This window comes from Protomyctophum bolini, assembly GCF_963924005.1.
Source record: "Protomyctophum bolini genome assembly, chromosome: 6".
Classification (NCBI taxonomy): Eukaryota; Metazoa; Chordata; class Actinopteri; order Myctophiformes; family Myctophidae; genus Protomyctophum; species Protomyctophum bolini.
In genome coordinates this window covers 27,180,679-27,207,415 of record NC_137867.1, presented here as the reverse complement: position 1 = coordinate 27,207,415, position 26,737 = coordinate 27,180,679, and the positions used below count along the sequence as shown (strand labels likewise).

At 41.7% G+C, this 26,737-nt stretch overlaps 1 protein-coding gene across 3 annotated transcripts in view; it reads right to left on the bottom strand.

Annotated features, from left to right (window-relative positions):
• Nucleotides 1–26,737, bottom strand: part of unc5db (unc-5 netrin receptor Db) — a 203,397-nt gene that overhangs the window by 166,093 nt on the left and 10,567 nt on the right. The window lies entirely within an intron of this gene.

The window sequence follows — 26,737 nt, the reverse complement described above, 5'->3', positions numbered from 1 at the left end:
TGTTCTCTCTTTCTCTCTCTGTCCTCCCCCTTTCCTCTATCTCTAGTCCTAGAGATGAATGAGGGATGTGTCTTTATTGGCCGGTGCGAGCTGTGGAAAAAGCACCATTAGTGTAATAATCTCACAACGCAGGACCTTCTGGAGGCTTGTGACACCCCCTCTCCCTCATTATCCCCTCTCGCTCAGTCTATGGGGTCCACATCCTTCTCACTAAATTGGGAGACTAGGGATGTCTTGGAGCCAAATCAGCTTTGATGTTTCATTTAAAAGAGGAGGCAAGGAGGAAGTGACACCCCAGCGGAGAAAATTATGCTAATCTGGAAAATGTTAATTAAGCCCAAAGGGTTAATTTCTGCTCCTTTATCAACGCCCGGCTATAATCTGTCTCTCGTTTTAAAATGGTGGGATTTAGGACATGCTTAGCAATAATCAGTGTTTTGGAAACACTACTTTCCCTTGCTTTCAACTAAAAGTTTCCATAATCCTTCTACTTTGAAATGTAATTGCTACAATCCCACTGCCAAGGAAATCTCTTAGCAAGTTAGAGAGAGAAGTTGTCAGTACACACAAGTAATAACAGAATAACAAATTCTGTGTTTGTTGCTGAAGGAGGCGCAATTAATTAGAAATCTGAACAAATGTGTTGGATCTACATTTCTGTCCTAGATATTTTATCTTGTAAATTAAACTAAAATAATTCCACAATTACATAAACTATTATCTCTTTATCATGATCTTTTAATGCATATAATGGGGAAAACGAAATAAATTCCAGCATTGCCAATTATAATTATTATATTATATTTTTTTTATTTCATTTTCCACTGGGATTTGACAAAACAGCACAAAATAATTATTGCTTTAATGCCAAGAGCACTGTGTGTTCTTATCTGTCAAATTATCTTCCCTCATAAGAGAGAAAATAATGAAACAGACCTCATTGGGAAACTCAACCCAAGGTCACTTGGCAAACAAGGAACATGCTTGTAAAACAACAGCAGGTGACCAAATCAGTCAATGTGAAATACAGCAGTGATGGAAAAAGTACAATTTCTTTTAACTTAAAGAAAGTGGTGAAGCCATCCTAGTTAACACAATGTACAAATTTAACCAGATGGACCCGTAAGAGGCCATTGGTTAAATCTGTATCCTCTCAAGAGTAAAATTAACACCGACAGATTTTGCTGTGTATACTGTGTACACTCCAGTGCCACATAGCCTAAAGAGCTCATTTGAAGATAGCCAACATAGTCTGCTCTTTGAGAGAACAACGTTGCCTGCAGGCTTGCCTCTTCTTCACCACAGAATCTCTGCTTCACTTACTACGCTTTCATTAGTGTTAATTCACCTGCCTAGGGGGTGGGGTGGGGGGGATGTCAGAGAGGCCTGGCTTTTGAAATGATGAAAGAATGAACACTCACGCTGAGTGATGGACTGTGTCCTGACATGGCAGGTAACAGTTATGTATCGTCTCTCCTCCTATATGTGACACATTGAAATGATGGCCGTCACGGTCAGGAGGACTGATGGATTCTGCAGTGCAGCATTGGCTTATGCGCAGTATTGCAGCACGGTGGCTGAATTGTAGCGAGGAAGGAAACTCATCTCAAGGTTGGTGTAAAGGTAAAACTAAAGGAGGGTGTTGTGTGAGAGATGGGTGAGGGAGGGATTGGAAGAGAAGGTTTGGACTATTTCAAGGTTGTGTCCACGTTAAAGCCTCACTCAAGATCTTGTGGCTTAACTACATAATTTATATTATCATATGACGAAGAGCAATATATACAAGCTCACAATGCATCGCAATACAGTGTGTTGTGAGCTTTTAGATCAATTTTTTTAATTGTATTTATTTATTTAACCAATTGGGGGGGGTGGGAAATGTTTTCCTATAATGACATACCCAACATAGGGATACCTTTGTGCATATGTTACAGTATGAATGTGCTTGTTTACTTTGAGTTCAACTCCCACGCTCCCCCGCTGCGGGGCGCCACGTGTCAAACTAAGAAATGGTGTCTCGGACGTACAGAGACTGGGGAGGACGAAGTTATGTCCCTATCGGTACATAACTCGGACGGCACTGAATCGGCTGAAGGTGACTTCGCATCACTTTGCACGGCAACTCACTCACTTTAGCTCGCTCTGCGGTGCCTCGAGTTACCTTCAGGCGGTGTGCCTCCGATGGTGAAAACTATAGCACCTTTTTCAACCTGACTGGTTTTCCAATCGTACTGTGACATATATACCAAACACTTACAAAGGAAGAATCAACAGGTAGGACAATTATATGTATACAGCATCTGAATATTTTGATTATTTGAATTTAAAATGTTGGATATCACTATTGAGGGTCATAGGCTATAACAAATATGTGGTCAAATTCCACCGTACTATACACTGACAAATATTGTGCACGCACGCACACAGACGCGCACACACACACACACACACACACACACACACACACACACACACACACACACACACACACACACACACACACACACACACACACACTGTGTACAATACAGTATGCACCATGCACACACACAAATGCGTACACAGCACACGCGAGTACACACACACACACACACACACACACACACAAACATTGATTTTTCTCATATCCGTTCATACTGTAGGGACACAGAGGCTTATAAGGAATAACTGGGGAATTCAATAGACAAATTTGTGCAGCAAGAATCAACAGGTAGGACAATTACAGTATACAGTATCTGAATAATTTTAATTTAAAATGTTTGTATAATTGTACAGTGCTGTCTATTGTGCCAAATATTAAGACTCTAAAAGTTCCTGTCTTTTGACATTGGATATCACTGCCTCAACACTATTGAGGGTCATAGGCTATAACAAATATGTGGTCAAATTCCACCGTACTATACACTGACAAATATTGTGCACACACACACACACGGTGTACAATACAGTATGCACCATGCACACACAATGCATACACAGCACACGCGAGTACACACACACACACACACACACACACACACACACACACACACACACACATTGATTTTTCTCATATCTGTTCATACTGTAGGGACACAGAGGCTTATAAGGAATAACTGTGGAATTCAATAGACAAATTTGTGCAGCAATAAAAGAGAAGGTCAACTACATTATGGTGTCAAATCATTTCAGTGGGCCAAGGAAAACAAAATTTCCCATTTAACTCCAAATCATTCCAACTGACATTCCACTGCGGCAGGCAAAAATGGGGAGACAGATAAGAGAAGGATAAGGGAAGCAGACCATTATTTCCATACATAGAATTGTGGCTATGAGTGTCTACTCTATTTCAACCAATTCAACCAAAATGTCCTCTTTTCACTCAAAATGTTTCTCACAGATACAAAAATAAAGAGTGAATAGATACATCTACTTTCACACTGAATAATGGTTAATATTGGTTATACTGTTGCATTATTATCTATTTCAAGCAGAAAGACTTTGGCAGGTGCTAAAACGGACCATAGAGTGTAGACTATTGTACTGCACAAGTCTACCAAGGCAATCATCAGAGCAATGAAAACCCACAGCCAACCAGACATACATTTTCACAATGTCTAAATATGGAGATGGAGCTTGCAAGCTTTCATCCATTAACAATGATGAGTGAGAGTGCTGAACACCCAGCTTTTCTCTTGCCACCCCTGCATAGGTATAGTACCACTATACCGTACATGGTAAAGTGGACATAACATAATTCACACCTGCCTCCTCCTGTCCATTAATCTAAGCCCCGTAACATAAATCCTTGTATAGCCTATAAGACAACAGCACCTGTTCTCTTAATCAAACTTTCCTTAAAACACAATTTTTAAAGACTCTTTCATTGTGTACCACACATCTGATAGAGTTAATTACAAGTAACTGGTGGAGGATTAGTGATAAAAAACCATTTAGGCAAAACACATTAGCCAATATACAGAGCACACAATCCATTAACACAACTTGGATCTCTCTCTCTCTCTCTTCTATACAATTAAACTCATGTCATTGACTTTTGAATTGGATAATCCCTTGGAAGACATATGATCAGTAGTTGTCTTTTCAATGCACATCTGCCTTTCTCGGCCCCACCCCTCTCCCATTGTTTATATTGTGTTTAGGATCCAAGATGGCCGCATCACCAGGAGGGGGTGGGGCGGAGGTGAGCGGGCGGGCGGGGTCGACATATGCCCTTAATGAGCTGCATTCAAGATACTTGCCTTGTGTCTGACACCTGACTTGTGTCTGAACACAGCTTTGATGGATTGTTCTGCCCCCCTCCCCCCATCAAACAAAATGTTTGGTCAAACTATATGGGCTTCCATTGGAAATGCATTGGAGCGGCCATTAAACACAGACACAAGACAAACACAAGACAGGTGTCTTGAATGTGTGAATGCAGCCCAGTAAGGGCATATGTCGACCCCGCCCGCTCACCTCCACCCCACCCCCTCTTGGTGCTGCGGCCATCTTGGAAACTAAAACACAATATATACAATGGGAGAAGGGTGGGGCAAAGAAAGGCCCTTATTCATTACTTGACATGACTGGCAATTTACCACAGAGGGAAAAAAGCATTACTGTACATTCTGTCTGAGGAGACAGAACTCATATTTGTCACAATTATTTCAACTCATGCCATAACAGTGGAGGTGCACAGCTCAAACTTTTGTACACACACAGCATTTTATCTGCCAGAGCCGTAGCACAACAGTAAGTAAGGATGATAATTGGCATCTAATTTTGCGCTGTGTGGATATATTGCAGCCTCATTTTTCACGACTGTCGGAGAACAGCCTGCAAAGTACATTGAGGAGATGTATGTAAACATAGCACGCACACACACACACACACACACACACACACACACACACACACACACACACACACACACACACACACACACACACACACACACACACACACACACACACACACACACACACACACACACACACACACACACACACACGTCTCTCTCATTATTTAGAGCCCACCACATGGCATATAGTGATGATGGCCATTCCTAACAGAGCAATGACTGCTGTTTAATTGACTAGCGCCAACACCAAGGGGATTACAGTCCACTTCCCAGCATCTGTGACACTTCCTTGATCTTCGACAAATCATATTACAACGGTACTTAAATTAAGCTGGGTTAGGCAGAATAGGCACGACTTCTGAAATAATTTTAGATGTGCTGTGTTAAGCCTAAAAATGCATGCATTTAATCAAGTCACCATTTGCTCCGTTTTGGACAACAGATGCCAGATTTATGCAGAGAACATCTGCAAATACTCGTGACTTGTGATATTATAAAAAGCTGCAATTAATGGGGCCCAAGCACATTACAAGATGATTATGAGATGATGATGATAAATATGAAGAAACCACAAAATAAAATATATAGCCTATAATTTGGTTGTTCCCAGTTAGATTTGAACTCACAACCCTTAAGGGAGTATACTGTGTACTCCATATATATATATATATATATATATATATATATATATATATATATAAAAAGAAGAATAAAAAAATTAAAAAGGTTTGGAAGCTCTTTGGTGGTCTTAATGTCCAAGAATATAATTTGACAATAAATTAAAGGACAAAGACAAATACTGGCATAGATAAACGTTAGTACAATACTGTATATATACCATAATGCTAATCTAGTATGATCATAGTAAAGTTTGAACGCAAGATACCAGAGTATTTAAGGTGTATTGCTATTGCTATTTCCAAACAGAGCCAGAATAAGGCCTCATTCACACGTATCAAACATGAACAATAGTGTGCCTAATCCCTATTGTGGGCAATAGGCATTATTAGGCAAAATGAGTAAAACATAGGAAGCAAAAACATTCTGCTCCTTTTATTTATTTATAGTAATGTCATTTATGTTTTATCAAACACTGAACATTTCTTTTGTCTGATTAATGGGTATTGTAGCTGTAGGTGAGACACAGATAGGCCTACTTTGAGGGCAGAAAAAGAGAAGAATCATACTAGAATAACAACAGGCTTTCAGCAGCTTGAACCATCCTAATCATTACAAAAACAATAGGATTCCAGAACCTTTTGAACCTGTAAAAAGAAAAGGTCAAGAGGTCTTTTTACCACTGCTTGTGCCACCATCAATAGACCACTAACACTCTCCACATCTCTACAGACTCTTTGCTTCAGTGAACGGGCATGTAATAAAGTGTTCAATGCACAAGAGGAATATTAGACTAATGAAAAGCCCTTTCCCATCTTGGCTGCTGGCCCATCTTGTGTACTGCGTGCCTGTGTGATTCTAACCCCTCACACCATGGAGGCTGTGAAATGGAACTTGGCTGGCAAAACAATAAAGCAGCCCCCTGTGATTGTGTTTCACGCCATCTAGCTCTCAGGGAGAAGGAAAAAGAAAGGAAACCACGAATGCTGATGACTCAAATATAAATTGTATTTCTTTTTTTATTTGCAAAAGCACAAGTGCAAAGCACGATATTGCCCATGTATACGGAACTGCTTCTGTCATAAGTGGCTCATTTTACGAATGGTGCAATGGGATACTGGTAATACTGCGTATCTGCCAGGGGAGTGAAAGCTTGAGCCACTACTGGCAGCATCTTGGCATTCTTTTTTTTACTTTGACATGGACATTAACGAAGATGGGCTTGGGCAAGCAGAGCTGGGCAGATGTGAGAGACATGACTTTGAGGGTGATGGGAGGAGAGGCGTGGGGGTGGGTCTGGGGGCTTGCCTGGAAGGTAACGGTGACAGGAGCCCAAACAGGAACCACTGAGCCAATGTTGACTCAGTGGCTTGCCTAATGTGGCGTTTCCAGGCTTCCGCAGGCTTGAAAGGGGCTATTGCATAGTACACAGTATGACAAAGCATTTATAAGTAAAAAATAGTGTGGTTAAAATGAGTGTGATATAAGTAACATGGATGGATATAAGTAACATTTAAGATAATGAAACCACTTAAGCACTATTTTATACTTCATTATGTGATGGTGTGACACAACAAAAATAGCTGATCTACAAACTGATGTTCCAGTTCAGTGGCCTTGTGGTTAGAGTGTCCGCCCTGAGACTGGGAGGTCGGGGTTCGATCCCTGGCCGGGTCATACCAAAGACTCTAAAAATGGGACCCAGTGCCTCCCTGCTTGACACTCAGCATCAAGGGTTGGATTGGGGGTAAGTCCCTGTGACATACTAGCGTCATGTCCAGGGGGTGTACTTTTACATCAAGCTGCCTCACGCTACAGAAACAGGAGATAGGCTCCTGCCCTATGGGCCTCATGGCTCGGCAAGGCTACTTGCTTACTATTTTATACTTCATTATGCGATGGTGTGACACAACAAAAATAGCCGATCTACAGACTGATGTACAATTTTCACCTGTAATGATGTGCTCAAAATAGGGATGCCAGGTTTAAAGTGGTTGAATTTACTGGTGGAAATACACTAGAGTGCAGCTAAAATACTCTGAACCAGTCCAACTTCTGCTGCTTGATAAGGAACTACAGAACAAAGCTATCAGCTGACTATGTATGAAAACACTGTCATGTCATGTCACACTGATGTACAACGAAGCTCTTCTCTCCTCCAGCTGAGATGTGCAACTTCAGTGATGAAACCACCAGGCTTCCTTTTTTTAACGTTAATATGAAGTTTCTGGTCAGGAGGAGAAGCACTGGCACTATAATGCATCATTGTCTTTTACGCAATGTGTGCCATGCCAGAGATCTCAGTGGTGCAGCCTTGGCACTTCTGCCGTTATATTAGGAATTATCTGCAGTCGATTAATAAATGTCATAGCAGCTGGGTCCCTCAGGATAGTGTGTGTGTGTGTGTGTGTGTGTGTGTGTGTGTGTGTGTGGCGGGGGGGCTTAGGGGGGGCAGATAAGCACACCCAGATAATGGAGGGGTATCCATCATGTCTGCCATTCAGGATGATTCTCCATTGCCACCCAAAGTCCAGCAGCCCACTGGGATGATGAACAAAGTACCAGTATTTAAACTGGGAAAACAGTCATTTTTAGATTTACACACACACACACACACACACACACACACACACACACACACACACACACACACACACACACACACACACACACACACACACACACACACACACACACACACACACACACACACACACACACACACACACACACACACACACACACACACACACACACACACACACACACACACACACACACACACACACACACACACACCTCTCTCATTATTTAGAGCCCATCACATGGCAAATCGTTTTTCAGAAAACTCTTAGGATTTAGAACAGTTGTTCTTCAAAAATACCAGATATACAATCTCAAAGTTTGCACTTTTGTTATTTTAGATTTTTCTTTTTAAATATATTTAAAGGGTTAGGGTTAGGAGAACCCCCCATTTTCAGATGTGGGGTTCACGGCCAAATCTATCTATCTACCGGTATCTGTAAATGCACCAAGTCTCTGTATGGCTGTGTGTACGTCTGTAATGAACGTAACTTGAGAATCGTCCACCCAACCGACTTCAGATTCGACACACGCGTTCCACAACCCCACGGGGAGTGCAGTGACTGGTGTCGAGTCAGTCTGACCCACGGTTGTCCAGAACTGGCACAAAAGGCTTCTGCCCGGACTCTGGATAGGGCGCCTGCCATATATGGAGCTGGCCTGTTCCGACATCAAAGAGCCGGATTAATCTTCCCAAGGGCCCCCGGGTTAGTCCAAAATGCAGGGCCCTGGTCTGCGAAATTATTATTTCGTATTTTAATTTTAATTTTGCTGTAATTTTGGGGGTGCCCAGCCTCCCCAAAAAGGGCTGCAGCCCACCCTAGCCCAACGGAAAATCTGGCTCTGATAACAACATTCCATATTTGGGGATGCCTGACACAGAACTCCATATATTGGAATAAAGGGACACAGAGACAGACAATGAAATCTCCATATATGGGCATAAAAGGGACACAGACAGATGGGTGGAACGGGAACTCTGACACGGGTACAACGGGTATTTCATAGCCGGGTGGGGCATAGATGTCCAACTTCCATCGTTAACGACTCAGTGCTCTACAGCCGAGCACCGGTCTATAATACGAATAATTTTGGGCGTCCTTTGCACGAAAAAGGTTGAAAACCACTGATATAGAAGGCATTCATAGAATGGGCCTCAGGTCTTAATGGTTTCATTAAAGAAGGTTGTGTGAACGCGTAGCGAACAGCATGATAATAAATCACAGTGGCTAATTTTGCTTCTTGTGGTCCCTAAACTTTAACTAATATTGGGGACTGTTTCCATTAGTTTTAATGGAAATTAAAAGAATTCCAATCAATTAACCTCTAATAAACAACGATAACAGCCGAGTGGTGTTGCTTTACGGCCGGGCTACACTGGGGATAGAACGGAACCGTACTAAGGGTGGGGTGGAACAGAAGCAGCTGCACCGACAATTCATCCGCGGGGAGTTCTGAATTTACATATTCTTTCCTCTGAAGGCGAGGCTGCGTAAGTGCTGCGTAACCCCCAAGGAAATATAGAGCACTTGCCTAAAACGAAGATTCACACGTGGAGCTTTCGCACAACCTGCGCACATAGGCGGACTTTGAACTTGACGCCATGGGGTGCGACTGCTTGTCGAGCGACTCCCGCGCGCACGCTTCGCGTGCGCGATTTTTTTAACCTTTATTTTATTATTTTAGCGTTTTTACAATGCCCTAACCCCTAAAAATGAGTTATTTAGGTAGTACAGCAGCTCACACACATACACACATGCACTACAGCCGTACAGCAAGTCATCATATCATGATAAGAGAGATGATTACAAACTACAGTCAGAAGCCATAAGTTAAGTTAAAAAAATAAATAATAATAATAATCCGCCCATGACACACACACACACACACACACACACACACACACACACAGTCAAGCTAAAATACAGGAGCTCATTTTACACTTTGCAATTTGTTTATATCGCCTGCTATGAGGACATTCAAACTATGGAATATGGAATAATCAAATGTTAGCACCAGAGAACAAGAGTGAGTCTCCTCTATATTTATTTTTTACATGTCAAACGTTTTGTCTATCCAGCCTTCCGTCATTGCCATATAAGGTGAACCTTATTATCGCGTTGCGTTCCTGGAATAACATATTTTCAGCAGCAGCCAATTACATAATAATTTCTGGGGTTCTTGACATGAAATATTGATCACCACTGTCGGGTAGGACCACTACCAGTTGGCCTGTAGTAAGTCTCATGGTCGGGGGGGTAGGACCAAGTCTCATGGGATTTGTTTATAAACATTTTGGTATTTGTTTATAAACATTTGTGATTTGTTTATAAACATTTGTGATTTGTTTATAAACATTTTGGGATTTGTTTATAAACATTTGGGATTTGTTTATAAACATTTGGGATTTGTTTACAAACATTTGGGATTTGTTTATAAACATTTGGGATTTGTAAGTCTCATGGGGGGGGTAGGACCACTACCAGTTGGCCTGTAGTAAGTCTCATGGTCGGGGGGGTAGGACCAAGTCTCATGGGATTTGTTTATAAACATTTTGGTATTTGTTTATAAACATTTGTGATTTGTTTATAAACATTTGTGATTTGTTTATAAACATTTGTGATTTGTTTATAAACATTTTGGGATTTGTTTATAAACATTTGGGATTTATTTACAAACATTTGGGATTTGTTTATAAACATTTGGGATTTGTAAGTCTCATGGGGGGGGGTAGGACCACTACCAGTTGGCCTGTAGTAAGTCTCATGGTCGGGGGGGTAGGACCAAGTCTCATGGGATTTGTTTATAAACATTTTGGTATTTGTTTATAAACATTTGTGATTTGTTTATAAACATTTGTGATTTGTTTATAAACATTTGTGATTTGTTTATAAACATTTTGGGATTTGTTTATAAACATTTGGGATTTGTTTACAAACATTTGGGATTTGTTTATAAACATTTGGGATTTGTAAGTCTCATGGGGGGGTAGCCATAGGTATTCCGTGGTAATGTTCTTTGTTCTTTGATCTTTGTCCAGATGGTAATTGGTTCAATGTTCTGTATCTTTGTCCAGATGGTAATTGGTTCAATGTTCTGTATCTTTGTCCAGATGGTAATTGGTTCAATGTTCTGTATGTTTGTCCAGATGGCAATTGGTTCAATGTTCTGTATCTTTGTCCAGATGGTAATTGGTTCAATGTTCTGTATCTTTGTCCAGATGGTAATTGGTTCAATGTTCTGTATCTTTGTCCAGATGGTAATTGGTTCAATGTTCTGTATCTTTGTCCAGATGGTAATTAATAATGTTCTGTATCTTTGTCCAGATGGTAATTGGTTCAATGTTCTGTATCTTTGTCCAGATGGTAATTGGTTCAATGTTCTGTATCTTTGTCCAGATGGTAATTGGTTCAATGTTCTGTATCTTTGTCCAGATGGTAATTGGTTCAATGTTCTGTATCTTTGTCCAGATGGTAATTGGTTCAATGTTCTGTATCTTTGTCCAGATGGTAATTGGTTCAATGTTCTGTATCTTTGTCCAGATGGTAATTGGTTCAATGTTCTGTATCTTTGTCCATATGGTAACTGGTTCAATGTTCTGTATCTTTGTCCAGATGGTAATTGATACAATGTTCTGTATCTTTGTCCAGGTGGTGATTTTTTTAACCTTTATTTTATTATTTTAGCGTTTTTACAATGCCCTAACCCCTAAAAATGAGTTATTTAGGTAGTACAGCAGCTCACACACATACACAACAGCCGTACAGCAAGTCATCATATCATGATAAGAGAGATGATTACAAACTACAGTCAGAAGCCATAAGTTAAGTTTATAAAAAAAAAATGCACCCCCTGCACCCCCCCTAAATCCGCCCATGCCTGCGCACTGCACCCGCGCTCGGTGTAGCCGGGTTCCATTGATTGTAGTGGCAGTGTACCGTTGCGGACGCCCGCGGACTTCGCCGCAAACAGAGGGGAGCAATTCCATGCCAATTCTGTCCCCAATGTAGCCCTTAGCTATACAGTAGGGAAGTGTAAATGTGTCCAAAATGAAAATCGATTTGTAGAATTCAATATTAAAGGTAGAGTAAGTGATTTCACTTAATTCAAATATCACTTATTTTTTTGTTTTGTTGTGATAATCCTCTCTACTATAGAGTGTGCTGACCATATAAGGAGTTCCTCCCTGTCCCCAGTTGACCCCTGGGGGTCCAGTATTGAGCCAATTGATCACCATAGCAACCCCAGCCTAGGCCTGATTAGGTCAATTCCCAACACCTGCTAAATCCTCCAAACCTGTATCTTGATTGGAATCACACAGACACATCCCAGGCACACTTTGGTAGGCCTATAGTCTTGTCCTGTTTGGATGACAATATTGCCTTTCTAACAGATTTTCATTAAAAAAAAACGATTATTAATTTTAATAAACGATTCCAGGTCCTATTAACAATTATCGATTAATCGGACCCATCCCTACTATACAGTATGTGAATGGTAACTTTTCAATGGCCTTAATCACATTAACTTGTCTCATGAAAAGCTATAGAACTAGATTTACACTACACTTGTTTAGTGTGTAACACACAATACTGTCAATGCAATTGCTTTTTACACTTTATACGGTTACATGTGAGAATCAAGTCAATACAACATAGATGATAGACTAGTACACAGCCATTGTAATAATGTTAAATGAAAAAATAAAAAGTTGTGCCCACATAATAACTTGCTGCTGAATTCTATAACAATGTGCCATTCATTGGTTAGGGTATGCTGTGTGGATACGACCGAGCAGCTATGACTATCACAGTTCCTACTATACAGCAAACCCCAGAGGTGAGTTTAAATACATGCACATCCATCCTGAACAGGGACTATTACAGGGAGTGAATAGCAAGTGCTAAAAGCTGACAAGTAGCCATCCCACTGGGACATTCACCAACGGGAGAAAATGGCTACGGTAATTTTCTATAATAGTTTAAATGTCTATCCTCCACAGGCCCACTGTTAGCCATTTTGGGTTAGAATTGAAATTTATAAGCATAAAGAGCCTTCATCTCCCCCTTGCAAATGAATTCAGCTCAAATCATCCAAAAAGTCTCAAAGGACAATGGGCAAGGATAGCTGTTTTTTTGACATGCAGTGAATCAAAAAAAGAAAAGAAAAAAGGAAAAGGGAGCCTGTCGACTTTATACCAACCCTATGGCCTGGCTGCAGAAACAAAAAGCTCAGCGCTCACTCGTTTTCCCCCAGTGCATCAGTAATAGGGCAGTGGAAATAAATGTAATCACTGCACTTTGTTCTCCCCTGTGATATCATTTCTTCTTATTACTTTTCAGCCCCCCGTCCTTCTCAACCCATCCCCTCCACCCCACGCCTCTCAGACCACCATCTGAATCTCATTTGATTGTATTTACATTTGCTCCGGCTTCAAACCCGGGTGACGCTAAAAAGCAATTACTCCTACTCCAGCTTCGGCTTGTGTAAAAGAGAGCGCCGCCGCCATTGCTGTCGCCACTGCCACAGCATGCCAGAGATGTCCTCGCAGAACTCGGGAGGATTCTTTAACCCCAGTCTACGGGCTGACATTTAAGCTTCCGTCTTCTCCTGTAAGCATGGTTCAGTACATTCAGCAGCAAAAGAACTGATTATGACAAACATGGCCTTTAAAGGAGGCCTTTGACCGGGGACAATCTCAGAGAAGTAACATTTATCAAAGTTTAATACCAGAGCCGAGCAAAGCCAAAGAACATGCCAAGGATATGCCATTCATCAAATTAGAACCACAGACCAAATCGGCTCAGTTATCTCTCAGACAGGAGACCTCATGGTGCATAAACTTAAAGAAATACAACACAATATTATTGTATCGTGTTCTATCTCACTTAGTCCATTGCTACAACCAGTAAGACGCCCTGAGGGCGAAAATCCGCATGGGTGACGGCAGACTGCTGGGCGAGCGCTGGTGCTTTGGCATGGGGGGTCAGATCAACATATGGAATTAATTCTGTACTGGCCATATATGGAGCGTCTTGAGTGTATAGGGTTTGATGAGGTCAGATCAACATATGGAATGTCAGAACAGGTCAGCTCCATATATAGATATGTAAGGGTGGCAGTAGGGGCAGTGTCGAGTGTACAAGGTTTGATGAGGTCTCGCCATATATGGAGCGTGTCTTGAGTGCACAGGGTTTGATGATGTCAGATCAACATATGGAATGTCAGAACAGGTCAGGTCCATATATGGAGATCTAAGGGTGGCAGCGGGGGCAGTGTCTTGGGTGTACAGGGTTTGACAAGGGCCCAGGTAGAGCCGGGCTTTAATTTTCAGGCCTGTTGAGAACTCTAGTTTTCACTGGCTGCCGGGCGCGGCTGCCTGCACTAATAACTTTGGGGCGGGCCTGTCTAGACTAGTCTGAATGGACAGGTATCAGTAAAAAGGGAGACATCGAAGAGGAAGGACGAGTGGGGAAGGATCAACATATTAAATATCAGAACAGGTCAGCTCCATATATGGAGATCTAGGTGATGCAGTCTTCTCCATGTATGGCTATCCAGGGCTTGATGAGGTCAGTGTTGTGATCTTCATATATGGAGACGGCCATATATGGAGTGTCGACCATATATGGTGGCGTGACTTGTCACGAGGCATAATGGACTGACAACCATATATGGTGGTGTGACATGTCACAAGGCGTGATGGACTGATGGTGTTACGGCCCAATAAGTCTAGGGGCAAATGTGCGCATAACATATAAAACGGACAGGAAACCAACTGCAGATTCGAAAATGCTTTTACTTGCACTACTTGTAGAAAAAGGTTACAGGCTGAGCGGTCCAGGCACCTAGGCCGGTAATCCAGCCTGACGGCGTGTCGCGGGTTCGAGTCACGAGCCCGTCGGCCTTTGACGCTTGTCTTCCCCCCCATCTCTCTCCCCCTTTCCTGTCTAATTACTGTACCCTACCAATAAAAGGCAAAAATAAAAAAAGTTACAAAGTTACAAAAGTAATTGTTTCAGTACAATAAATACATGATGGAAGTGAATCGACTTTCAAGTACATTGGCTATCATTATTAATAAGAGTAATAAGTAGTATAAGTTAGAGAGAAAGACATTAGAGCGGACTATTTATAAGCACTTACAGACGTTACAGGTCTGGTATGGTATTCCAAAAGAGAAAGGAGACCCAACAAACTTAACCTAACCGATCCCTGACCGATAAGAAGAGAACAACCTATAACTTAAACCTAACAAACTCCTTCCCGAAAAGGAGCTACAACTAAATGAAAAGGTATAAGCAAAGTTAACTAACAGAAGATAATAACGAATGGCTGGAATAAAATAAATGATGTTGTCACATCACAGTCCAGTCAGACACTGATATTTATAGGAGACGCACAGAGGCCTGCAGGTCCTCTGCTAGTCACATGACCGGCTTTGGCCAATGGGGTTGATCAGGCCCTCACGTAGCTTCTACTGGTTCTTACGAGAGATGGCAAGCGAGAAGGGACATCTCAGTCTGTAGCTGGGATAAGCACAGTCAACACAACAAACACTAGCCATAGTGGCGCCTTAAGACTAGTGCAGTGTAATCAAGACTACCAGCAGACAATATATACATAATAATAACAGCCACCAGCTGTTACAGACGGCCATATATGGTGGCGTGACGTGTCACAAGGCGTGAGGGACTGACGGCCATATATGGTGGCGTGACGGATGGAACGACGGACTGACAGGTTTTGCAGGTTTCAGCGACATATGGTCCCAAATAATAACCTTCTCGTTATCAATAATGACAGTCAAATGTAACTGCAAATATAATGAAAAATTCTACTCTAAAGAAATTACATACCTGCGCATTTGCAGACACTAAATTGTCACTATTGTATTTCCATTTAGCAACAAACAGTCAATGATAATGATCCAACACAGACACAGTGATTCTCTCTTTTTTTCCTTTTTATTTAGACAGTGATTCTCTGACGTCAGGATCCAATATATCAAATAACAGACAGTAAAAGAATCCTTTAACGGTTTTATTTGTACAACTCTGCAAGAACATCCTGCAATACACTTTTGGGTTCTGACCCATGTGGTTGATATAAGCCACAGGCACTTTAGACAAAGAATGTCAATGGGCTGTTGAGCGTTCAATATTATTTCTTCTACTAAACTGCAGACACCTGACTGGCTAAGATTGGATTCCAATGTTTTTCTACAAAAACCCTCGGATCATGAACGTAGCAATCGGATGCTGCGTTCATGATCTGAGGCATTATGTACAAAACAGGCCACTACTGCAAACTTTGAAAGTTAATCTTAACTAATGAGGATGTAATATGAAAATCACACCCGTGTGAACTGAGTGGTGCAACTCCCCTCTCCAACAAACAGTGTTTTGCATGAGCGCATGCATAAACTTAGTTAACTTCCATGACATGGATCGAGAGGCATTTGCAGTGTTGCAGTCTACCAACCAACGGCTAGGCTATAGTGCAATCTACAGCCATGTCTTTCTCGAGTTACATCTCGTCGTTTTAAGGATAAACCTGTGTGTCGCTCGAATGCCAAATGTGCCGTGCCGGCGTGCCAGCGCAAATGCAGGGGACCACATCGGAGATAGGTAGGCTAACCCAGCCAGGCTGCCAGCCCACCACCAACATTGCCAGTGCATGAGGCTGGTTTAGGCTGCACATTCATATTGACAGTTGACAGCCCAGCCACTGCAGCGACTAGCGAGGTAATCTAAATAGATTGTCATAAACGTGCATGGTCACGGTGTCATGAACGGACCACAGTGATAGAGACAGACAGACAGGACAGGAGAGGAGGAGATGTTGCAAAACAGCAGCGTGTGTGTGCCCATTTAATTCATGGTTCACATGCAGGTTCAGGTTTTCGTTCACTAATATATTGTTGTAGACTATATTAAATGAATAAATACTTTAATCATTTAATATAGGCTACAACTAACAACACACAGCAGGCGTGGATCAAATGATTGACTGGGCAAATTAGCATGGGGGGGGGGGAGCGCATCCCCGGCCGATAGGTGTGAACGGTTTGGGGGACCATTTAAATGAAAACAAAGGCGGCTTGCATGCTGTGGTTTACTAACCAGACATGCACAAAGCTCAAAGTTAAACTGGGCCAGCTCTAAACTGACTGGGCCACGGCCCGTGGCCCAATGAACCCTACACCGGTGACACACAGTGACAATTGCTTGCAATTAAGGTGAGATATGTGCGTGTGTGTGTGTGTGTGTGAGGCGGGCAGCAAGGCAAGCGAGGAGAGAGGAGAAACAAACAGGGTAGGCCTACAGCTTTATTTAATTCATGCAGGTGTTCATTCTTTATTTATTTAACACACCATGGGCTTGCAAGTTGTGTGTGCGTGTGTGTGAGTATGAGAGCTGAGAGGGGGGGGGGGGGGGGGGGGGGGGTGAGGCGGGGAAACGTTTTTATTTACTTTTTTCGTCCTGCAACTATGGTTTCCAAGGTCGTACTGCAGTTGTTCATGTCGCAAAAACGAGGGCGAGGCTTGATTTCATAGGGCGTGCCAGATAGATTTCAGCCGTCACATTTATTAACGTCGGAACGAAATAAAGAAAGGATCAGCTGTTTGTGATCACTTTAGAAATACTGTGGCGACGTGGGTGTACTACGAAACCTACACTCGAATTTGGGGCAGATTTTACACTCAATTGATAAATGAGTGCCATAATGTGTACCAATTTGCATGTTTGGACAAAATCTTTAGGGCCGGAAAAGAAATCTCTTTTAAATTATCATTAAACTAATATATTAACCATAGACAAACTAATACATGAAACCTTGTTGTAAAAAAAGATGGGTATATTATGGTTTGTCTAGTGCTGATGTAAGTGCTGTAAATGTACTGGTACTCATCACCGTTTCAATATTTTTTTTACCCTGCCCTCATACAGGGTATTGGGGTAATTGGTCCAAAACAAGTCACCCCTACCAGCAGCCCCTAGAGGCCAAGGTGCTCTTTGTAACAGACCTGAAATTAAGGGAAAGGCCATTGGGTCACCAACATCAGCAGGGATCATGCTACAATCTCACCATCTGTCAAGTTTCATGACAATCCGGCCATTAATTTAGATGTCTTGTGTGGAAGTAGGCACTAGAGGAAAGGCCATGGGGACGTAAGATAGGCAAACAAATTACATGAAGGTGAACACCACGCTCTATGGTAATCCAAGGTGATGGAATTCACTGCCTTTAACCTGACCTGCCCTGGTGGAGACCTGTGCCCTGAGGGGCACTTTATCTAGTTAGTGTTTTATATTTGTTCATGATATTGTATTTTGGTGTTACTTTTATGCTACAGTATGTTGATGAATATAATATAGGAATGGAAACAAGTCCCCTGGCCTCTTGGCGGGGGGTACTGCGCCCTGGGTGCGTTTTCGCATTTTTAATTCACTAATAAATTCATTATTAATTTATAATTTGTTAAATTGGAAAAAGGGCTTCGTTAAGACCTCCATATTATTGGTGATTTAGTGGGAGCGATTGGTGCAGGTGTTTCTGACAGACACACACACACATTCAGAAAGACATTTGGTTAATTATAGTATGATGATGTGCTGAAGGACAGGTTATAGTATGGGGTAAATTTACAAAGAATGCATTGCTGCTGCTGATAGCATGCACTGTGCCCCACCAGTCTTAAAATCTCATACACAAAAGATATTGAGGCAATCAAATGCTGCAGAGAATATGTCCATAGTCCAAGTTTCACAGCCGAGTGCAATTTGCTCTTGCATTTAATGGCAAATTGCACTCAGCAGCAAATTTGCATATGATTGCAATTATCCATGTGGCAAACTACTACAGAATAAATGGTGGCAATGCCATTGTAGCAATCAAATGGTTAATTTTATTAGAGCCATTGCACTCAACTATTGGCAATTTGACAGCCTTTTATCTGAAAATATTTGTACACTGCATATCCACCCGAGCAACCTTAATACTTGTAATTATGTAGCACCACTTATTAGTACTGGTGAATCTAGGTACACGTTTTACATTTTTGTATAGACCATCAGGCTGCTGATTATAACCATGCCATGTTAATACCACCTTGTACACACTCCTATAGGTGCACACTGGCAGGTGAGCCAGTAGATGAAACAGCAGTGACAACACACAGAAAAGTGTGTGGGGTGCAAAAAAGGGGGAGAACGAGGTAAAAAATATAACTTGGATACTCTTTAAAAAAAGAAAAGTAAAACATCAAGGAGTTATCATGAGCAAGTGGAAATGTTGCCCCAAGAATGGTATTAGAGAAAAGGTCATGGGGTCACCAAAATCAATAGCAAATAAAAAATTTGCCCATGGGTTAAAAAGGTGAAGTCATGCAGTAGTTATACAGTAGCTATACCCCCCCCCCCCCCCCCCCCCCCCCCAAACAAATAAATAAAATAGGAAGATAGCTACCTCTTTTAAATTGCAAACAAATAATGTACACGTAGATAAGAACAATGGCATTTTACATATCTGCACCCCATATTCCCAGGAACAGTCACTGATTCTTGTCGACATCATTAAAGGTAAAATCTTAAGCAACCCTGTTTGAAATTGATTTAGTTGGGTTGTAAATGGAGATTCAATTACGCCATTCTTCCAAGTGAGTGCGGAGCAAACGGCATAGAACCATCAATAGAGGCTTGCTAGGGGACAGATGCAGTAGTGGATGAGCAAGATAGCTTCTGGACCTCCTTGTCTGTGCACTCTTTGTTAAATTACCGCAGGTTACTGCAGCATACTCAAGACAGACCAATGCAATTAGTTTTGGACCAGTTGCTCAGTCGTCAGGGTCCATAGGTGAAATAGGCTATTGTATATACAGTTTTCTTCTGCGTCGTTGCTTTTTAAAGCAAAGGGCAGCAAATAAGGATTACGTGAGAATACGAACATTGATGTTGAAGATAATTTAGGAGTACTGACCAAAAAATAAATAAATTTGGAGTTCTATACTGTATGATTAAGAAAATCTGGAAAGATAAGATAAGAAAAGATAAGATGAGATGAACTTTATTGATCCCAAGGAGTGAAACCAGGGCACTGTAGCAGCAAAAAATGAGGAGGCTAAAAAACAATAGGATACAAAAATAAAACATAAAAAGGAGAAAGATGCTGCAATAGCATGACAAACAATGGTAACCCATATAATCAGAATTTGGAGCAGGTGTGAAAATCTGCCTCATCAGCAATTTACGTTGGCAGATTACAGATGGCTTCCGTTTTACTGTGTAAAACAGCGCAAGTAACATTTGTACAGTAACATAAAATGCACAGGTTAATGCACAGTACTATGGAAAGAATTACATTGCTGACCTCAAACCCGTTTGTCATGCCTTCTCGGAGTCGCCCACATTCTTTACTGCTGGCAGGCCTATACCATTACCAATAGATAAAATATACTCGTTAAGGCATGTATTTTTGTAACCGGGAGACTAGAAATGAACCACTTTTTTTGCTTATATAATCTGTGGCAACCTCAACCTTAGGTGTTAAAAGCAAAGGCAGCTTATTGGAAATTGGAATACTACAGACTGAAACCTGTCAATGCTATTTACAGTGCTATTGTTTGCCTATTACACTAAAATTATGAATGCATAGTTTCCCTTCAGTAATATTTTTATTTTGTTGTAAAAGATAGAGATCTATTTCTCGCTCCCTAACACCCCCGTGGCAGACAGACAGTCAAAGTCGAACAGGGAATTAATCTGGAATCCACTGAGGTGCAGCCAAATGTCTAAACTGGTCACCGTGCCTTTCTCCATTATTTTTTGTCTGCAATTACCATTCTGCTTTCCATACAACCCAGAGGGCTGCTCATTGCTCAAGGACTCATGCTGGTGATGGACTACTTCCATTTATTCTACAGACACTTTGGTTACACAGCGCACATCTAATCGAACTATTTCAACACATATATGTTGTGAATTTATTGTCTGTCCCAACCAGCAGTCAGTATGTTAAAATGACATGGCATCTGCTGCCAAGGATATTTGTGGTTATATTGTTTACTGTCAATCTTTTTCTATTGTTCTTTTTAACTATTGAATAAGTGCCTGATGTCACCAATTCATATGGGTGTGCCAGTCAGTTTAATGTGCTGAAGTTTGTTAATAATTCAGAGGCGACCCAGTCAGTAGACATCCCTGACGTGCATAATCAATGATCTGGCATTAATTAGGATTTATTCAAAATTCATATTTGTGCAACAACATTATTGATATAGCTAATATAAACCACCATTGCCCATTAATCACAACTGTGTTATTGATGTTGAATTGTTCAATATACAAACAAACCCACACACACTCTGTGGAGGACACATTTTATTCTTGGGGGTTGGGTGCTCTGTTTACCCACTTTTAAGCCCCATTTATTTAGTCATAAGGAAAATAGAGAATATAGCTGTACGTGGTATTTTTATTATATATTCTTTTAAGCCCACAATTTCCGTAAGCCTTTTTTTCACCCAGTGTCAATTGTCTAGTGTATTCCTGGGCGCTACATCCCCTCTGCCAACCTGGGGAGAGGGCTAAAGAATCTAAAGCTAAAGACATTGAATGCATGTGTTCAGGGATGCATGAATGAGGAAAGTAATATGAGGAGGTCGGGGTAAAGCACAGTCAAGGAGTGAGCGTTCCGGCGGCGATATCGTGAGAAAAACTGTGATATGGAACGTCGGCCATTGCGTTACGACGTAGCCTGAACCAATCAAATAACCAATAAATAGTAGCGTGTAAATGCAAACCAATAAAAGTGTTTGGGGCCGCGAAACCTTGCTCAAATAGACAGCGAGCGAATTCGGAGGGGTGGATGATGTCGCTGCACGCTCACGGTATGTCAGGACAGTCTAATTGAAAAACATGTATTCTACAGAGATTTCATCGTTCGCTCGCATCGCTGGCAGTGTAGATGAGGGGCTATATCTTGCGCCACCCCTTAACCCTTATCCCTAAACTAATTTGCCATTTTTTACTATTTAAAACTTTTAAAATAGTTCAAATAGCTGATCTACAAGCTCACAACATGTAGATGTAGATCGACTAGTTGAACTATTTTAAAATGATTTTCAAAATAGTAAAAAATGGCAAATAAGTTTAGGGATAAGGGTGGCGCAAGATGGAGCCCGAGGTGTAGTTCCGGCAAGAACAAGATTTCCGTGGAGGTTTGTGATCTTACTCTGGGCTATGGGATCAAGGAAGTCAAAACATGTGACATTCGTTGAGGCAGAAGTGGAAACGTTTCCATAGATACCGGATGTTACGCTTTAGCATTGCGAGTAGTGAGTAGCAGGTGAATATTAAAACTGCAGTGATTGCATACAGACTTGCAGTTTCTATAGCATTGTGGTAGTGTACATTGGATTGTTATGACATTATGGCTGAAATCCCCTATGCTGGAAAGGAATGTGACGTGTACTTCCAGCACCTCACTGCTATGCCCTATAGAGACTGGATTAACAAGAGCAGACTATTGTCATGAACACGTTATTGAAGATAAACCAGTTAACTAGATAGAATAATTTTCCACAGCTTGTCACAATTATTGTGACAAGCTGAATGATAAACAGCACAAAAATGGCAACTTAAGGTCAGCAACAATTTAAAGCACTCTTATCATGCTCCACTGCAGCTGTGAAATACAGACTTGCCTTACTGCAGCCTCAAAAGGAAAAACAGCAGCCGTTGCTTGGGTACTGTGTGGGCACAAGCCATTACAAATCACCAAAAGATACAACATGGCCTACAAGGTTGAGATGAATGCATGTTGGCTTATATGAGAGCATTGACTAATCCACAGCGGTGTTGACCCTGAGAACTCTCAGATTGGATCAAATGCTGAACCGACTTTCAAAAGGCGCATTTTGAACATAAAAAGGAGGCGGCAGTGGGAGGCTGCCATGGGCACGCAAGGAACTGAACAGTTACTCAGCAACTAGCCCTCAAGACAAAACAGAGAAAAGTGCAAAAAGGAGTAGAGGACCACAGGAATACAATGAAATATTCTTTCCATGAATGCTTGGGTCGCAGGGCAAGTCTGTTGGGACCTTTCATGTCAGTGAGTAGATCAATGAAAACTGCAAAAGATCAAACGCGAGCTCATTAAAAACACTTCAAAAAAGATAGGCCTCTGTACATAGCATAGTAACAGACTAACAGACTAAAGCACTCGCAAGATTATGAAAAGAAGAAAAACCACTGTTTGCAAAAAGCTACTGAAACAGATTCAAACAGAGGAGGCAACACACATTAGGAGTTGCATCACTATCCAGCTGTGAGGCTCAGAGGAGACAGCCGTGGCTGTCTGGAGTCATCAACTCTACCTCATTATCCTGTCCAGAGGTCCCCGCCTTGAAACCCATCTCTTCTGCTTGCTAGGAAACCAATGTCTGATGTCTCCGCCCTGGTGACAGCCTTTAAATGTATATTTCCATATTAGCCTCCGTTTCACTGTAGCCAGCACTAGTGGGACCTGTTCTGCTCATTTGTCAATCCGAATTGAGGCTTGTGCCGCTGAGTTATTTTTTATGAGAACGGCGGCTAATGTAGCTGGGGGAGCAAACAGACCGCCAAAAGGAGACTGACCATAAACCATGGAAGCAGTCAAGAAACTTGCAATTCAGTAACAATGTAATCTGTTGGACCAGCTTCCATGGAACAGTGAAAGATTATACTAGAAGAGATTATACTGACAAAAGAACCACACTAAGCAGACACGTCAGCACTATTAGGCGATGTGAATTTAACTACCATGTTAAATTAGTACAGTATCAAATTAATCAGCTACAATCAAGCTTAGCAGGATAAGACACCTATCCAGTGCTCATCATGGGTTTGAGTACAAGTAATGATTTTAATCACACATCCTTTCCATTCTGCCCATCTACTGTAGTGCCACTTTCCTGTGTCTGCTATTTACACTTTTATGGCCTGCAAGAAAAGCAAAAGCATTGTGTGCTAGCCTTTCTTTTTTAACACTACCATTAGCACAGTATAGCCTACTATTAAACTTTTTTCTTTAAAGGGATATTTCACTTTCTAACGTGTTTGGGGTCATTTTGGCTAGTATAGTGAGCATCCCAGACAATTCTTAAGTTGCTTGATTGTCTCCACCAGGCCGAAGGCATGGGGAGAGAGTATGTTTTGCACTCCGTCCGTCTCTGTGTCCGTGTGTCCGTCTGTGAACAGCTAATCTCCGGCACCGTTAACCCGGTCGATGCCAAATTTTGCACAACATTTCCAGAACGGCCTGTTATAGCACCACCAGGAGGCCGCTTTGCGCAAAACAACTTTTTGGACAGTACACCTACAGATTATGTCCAAACATCACACAAATTGGTACACAGTCTCTCTAGAGCCATTCAACGAAACAGGTCTTTCAGATTTCTCAGACTCCATCCTGAGTGGCTAAGATTTAATTGGCTTCCAAAGTTCGCAGGAGTGCTCAGTTTCAAACAAAATGCTGCAAATCAAAAACACATGATTTCCATGTTCGCTCATGATTCCCACTAGGCCGAGGAAGAAATGCCACGTCAGCATTTTCAACTCAGCCTCATGGTGGCGCTATAGCTGGCCGAAAAGTGTTTTTACCTCTAACTGCACGGATCTGTGGATAACTTTGTATGCCAACTCCCTAGAGGCCAAGGAAAAAGCTTTGCTCTTTATAGCGCCACCAGGAGGCCGACATATGTAAAACACATTTTCTAATATTACTCCTTTATCCAAATTTCACGCAAAACGGTACACATGCTCTCCATAGTCATGTGATCAAGACGGGTTTGTTTGATTTCTCATAATCCACCCTCATTGGCTACGATTGGCTTCTAAACTTTTCAGGAGTAACCCGCTTTGTACCCGTTTTGTACAAATCGCCACAACTACTTAACGCAGCGTCCGATTGCGGTGAAACTGTGCATGCATATTCCCACTAGGCTGAGGAAGAAATGCCGTAGTTTTCAAATCAGCCTCATGGTGGCGCTACAACAGTCCAAGCCGCGTCTCACACACACAGACACAAAATGAATGAAAAAAAGTAATCGAAAAAACATGGCCCCTCACGTACCAGTAAGACGCCTGAGGGCGAGAAGTGACCTCGACCTTTAGGGCGAGAAGCGATCTCGACCTTTATGGCGAGGTTGCGCACGCATCGTGCACACATCCGCCTTGTTGACAGCAGACTGCTGGGCGAGCGCTGGCACTTTGGCATGGGGGGTCAGATTAACATGGAATGAATTCTGTACTTACAATATAAGGAGCATGTCTTGAGTGTACAGGGTTTGATGAGGTCAGATCAACATATGGAATATCAGACCTTCGTCACAATTAGGAGGGCAGTATGAGTATGAGTGACTCATACTGGGGTGGGTGTTTTTGAGGAATCTATCATGGTTATCAAGTTTGAAGGTTAAAAGGTTTGTATAGGAAGGGGGCGTGTCTGATAAAATCAATATAAATTATGTAAATATTGAATGAAGCAATTTAAAAACTGTCTGGGTGCTCACAAAAGTAGAGTAGACGATAAACTGACCCCAAAACATATTTGAAATTGAAATATCCCTTTAATATGTTTTTCAATATGTTTTCCCCACAATGTATAGTCATTGCCTATTGACTACATTGGGTGTACACTACAGTGCTTAATCTTTGGCTGTCTACAGTTTCTGATAAACTCATGTGCAAAAATCCACATTCCTCATTGGGTGAGACCTACATGCAGTGATGTTGCATTTAGGCAGTGAGATATGTTCTTCTCCAATTATTTTATACAATATGCCGAGGATACACCAACGTAGATACGGTAATACGTTCTGTCCAATTTGTTATTTCAGTGAATCGTCTAATCAAATTCAATACGAATAGATTTTCATGAAAAGCCAGACATCTTCCTCTGGCCGCAAATATTAATAAGGCAGTGACTGCCAGTGAGGTACGTATGCTTCATCTTCCATCATTTTATATAAAATATTGATTATTTTTAATTAATTTGGTAAAAGTATATTGGTGGTAAATCTCAATCAAATTGAATGAGAATATTATTTTATGAAATGATATTGCAATTCTGTTTGTAGAAATGAAATGGATGTATTGTGGTGTCTCGCTGGGATAGCATCGCCCAACAGGTAAGATTCCCCCCCCGGAGAGCCAGTAGGACAGAGTGAGAAGACGTGTCAGAGCCTGGGCAGGGTTATAGAAGGAAGATACGTACCTGCTTGATCCGCTTGATTACGCTGCACCTGTGTGGAACTGCCCCGTTGGAGCAAACACTATAAAAGCCAATTCTCTCTGTCTCATTGCGAGACGACTCTCCGGCGGTGGAGGAACAAGGATGAGCAAAGTCGGGCGGTAAGCGAGACAACCACTTTAATTCACATCCCATTCTATGTGATAATGTGAACTATACTTACCGTGTATGTTCTGTGTCTCACTATAATCCCAGGCACCGACAGGGCACGCACTAGCCTGGCAAGCTAGCGCATGTAAACCTCTCAAGGAGTAATACAAGAAATGGAAACAGGGGGAAACCCTACCAGAGTACACAGCCTTCGGAGGAGTAAAACTACTCTACTCGATCAACTGGCTGAGAAATAAATACTTACCGTGGGGAAATCATACCTTATTCACCTTATTGACCGTTAGA